The following is a 3,395-nucleotide window of genomic DNA, read 5'->3' on the forward strand; positions in this document are numbered from 1 at the left end:
ATTCTTAACCATCACGCACAATGAACTTAGATTTTTTCATAACGGTTTTCTTAAAAAGAAACTTCATTTCATTCATATGTTTATTACCAGGTAAAACCTTACAGAATAAAACCAAGAATATATGAACGAATAAAGTTCCAACCATCCCTTCTACCTAGTTACGGTTGATTGCGGCGAGCCACCCCGTGCGGCTAAATTATGGCCACTGCATCGATGGCCGAATAAAAAATGTGCACAATATGTTCCCGTCATGTGAACGCGACATTTTATTGTCACGTTGGTAGCACTGTAAGTGTGACGTTTTAGTTGTACGTGATGTTGGACAAATTCGTTTGAATATGGAAATTGGAACGTGATTTATTGTTTTTTTTTTAGATTGAAGTGGATAAAGAGATTTGGCAATGGGGTTATGAGTTGAGCCTATTGTAAACCTGATATACGTACGCTAACGCTATTTTAGTTTGTCTATATCTATCAAGTCTATTTTGTAGAAGGACTATAATGTATACTAATATTTTGTTTACTGTTACTGATATTTTGTGTAACTTTGTTTGTTTGTTTGTTTGGTTGTAATGATTAGGCTCAAAAACTACTGGACCGTTTTTAAAAATTCTTTCACCATTCGAAAGCTACATTATCCACGAGTAACATAGGCTATATTTTATCCCGCTACGGGCAGTAGTTACCACGGGACGCGGGTAAAACCGCGGGAAAACGGCTAGTTGTCACGGCATAACATGAAAACGGGTTGACCGATTTGGCTGAAAATTAGAGGGGAGGTAAGACCCGGGAGAAGGTTTTAGGATTTTAGGAGTTTTTGTCACCATCCGGCTCCAAATCCACAAAAACGAGACTTTTGACTAATAATAAAAACTTATACGTGTACCTATACGACTTGTTAAGAAAAGATCTTGAAATTCGATTATCTTGAAACGGGTTAACTTTTGCCCAGTGTATGCCCTGGTCAAATTCGTCCGTATTGACCTATACTATCACCTCATGAAAGGATGCGGTCTACTTACAAGTAACCCTGTATAAGAGGAGTACATAAGAGAGTACATAAGAGAGTATATAAGAGAGTATATAAGAGAGGATATAAGAGAGTATATAAGAGAGGATATAAGAGAGTATATAAGAGAAGATATAAGAGAGTATATAAGAGAGGATATAAGAGAGTATATAAGAGAGTATATAAGAGAGGATATAAGAGAGTATATAAGAGAGTATATAAGATGAGTACATAAGAGGAGTACATAAGAGAGTACATAAGAGAGTATATAAGAGAGGATATAAGAGAATATATAAGAGAGGATATAAGAGAGTATATAAGATGAGTACATAAGAGGAGTACATAAGAGGAGTACATAAGAGAGTACATAAGAGAGTATATAAGAGAGTATATAAGAGAGGATATAAGAGAGTATATAAGAGAGGATATAAGAGAGTATATAAGAGAGTATATAAGAGAGGATATAAGAGAGTATATAAGAGAGTATATAAGATGAGAACATAAGAGGAGTACATAAGAGAGTACATAAGAGAGTACATAAGAGAGTATATAAGAGAGGATATAAGAGAGTATATAAGAGAGTATATAAGATGAGTACATAAGAGGAGTACATAAGAGGAGTACATAAGAGGAGTACATAAGAGAGTACATAAGAGAGTATATAAGAGAGGATATAAGAGAGGATATAAGAGAGTATATAAGAGAGTATATAAGATGAGTACATAAGAGGAGTACATAAGAGGAGTACATAAGAGAGTACATAAGAGAGGATATAAGAGAGTATATAAGATGAGTACATAAGAGGAGTACATGAGTACATAAGAGAGGATATAAGAGAGTACATAAGATGAGTACATAAGAGGAGTACATAAGAGAGTATATAAGAGAGTACATAAGAGAGTACATAAGATGATTACATAAGAGAGTTCATAAGGGAGTACATAAGATGAGTACATAAGAGGAGTACATAAGAGAGTATATAAGAGAGGATATAAGAGAGTATACAGTCGTGGACAACTAATTAAAGACACTGTTGGAATCTGAACTTACGGGCGCATTTCATCTGTGTTTCTTTTTTCAGATTGCTATAGGAATTTTCTTTTCTATTTTAAAATGTTTAAGAAGGCATTGTGAATTGTTAAAAATAATGACTATATTCAATAATCCCTCGCACCTAGTTTTTTTTCGCTTTATCCGAATCTCTGGTGGTATGATCCATAACGAGGCCTGGCCATCTAATTAAGGACACTCCATTTGCTCAGAGGAAGAAATACAAATTATTAATATTATTGGAGTTACTTTTCTACAACAACATTCTCTACACTATAATTAAACATTCCAATAAGTATTAATATTTGGTTTATTTCCTTTTACCTCAATAACAGTACGACATCCCTGAACGAGCAAGCAGTCAGTTTTGTAGAAGTCGCTAAGGGAATTTTCTTCCATGCTTAATTAAAATCTGAGTAAAATTGATCGATGGTCCATGTACGACTTATTGCCATGGCATTTTTCGCCTATTACCAGTTTTTGTTTCATTGGATTTGCAATAGGCCAAACCAAAACCGTCATAAGTTGCCCGATCAAAGAGTCATTTTTACTACTATTGCAGTGTTTTTCAGAACTTTACTAATTTGAAAGTCCTAATGACCGGTAAATTATGCTTAGCTTATAACAATATGCTTGTTTCTGAAATATTATAGTACTTGAATTCGCATATTTTTAATATCACCTCTCTGAAGGGTCTTACACTAAACAGTGGCGAGCAGCCCCACACTATAATATAACATTTTCGCCTCCTAGTCCTCCTACGTTTGAGAACTTTCTTGGTGTACTTTGGTTCCATCAAATGTTTTGGAGGTGACTGAAATCAATTTATTTTTTTAGAATTCATCAAATTGCTTTGTATTATCAAATAAAAAAAAAACATTTTTTAATACTTGTTCAGAGCAACTTTTACCTTTGATAGAAAACGCCAACTACAGTATGGACACGCGGTGTTTTCCCAAAAGTAACATCTTCAGATACCCATGCCCTACAGCTTTTCCCGACCCGGTTGTAGTCTAAAAGTTCTGCAGACACGTTTGTTATCCTTTTAGCATCAGAAGACTCCCAAAAGAACCAGTACCGAATCATGTAAATGGTTCACTATTTTCTTATAACACCACTGTAAAGTCTGTTTGCGGACAAGTTACACTTGGCGTCGGTTTTCAGTTGTTCTCAAACCTTGACTTTTTTAGTGCCATTAACAAGGCATCTGTAATAATATATTTATTACCATGTCCTTATTACAGTTCAAGTGGTATGAATGAATCCGCATGACAAAACTTTATCTAAAAAGCCTAAAATAATTTACTTACCAGAATTTTTGTTTTAGTCGTATTGA

The sequence above is a fragment of the Helicoverpa zea genome, chromosome 15 (assembly GCF_022581195.2).
Source record: "Helicoverpa zea isolate HzStark_Cry1AcR chromosome 15, ilHelZeax1.1, whole genome shotgun sequence".
Classification (NCBI taxonomy): Eukaryota; Metazoa; Arthropoda; class Insecta; order Lepidoptera; family Noctuidae; genus Helicoverpa; species Helicoverpa zea.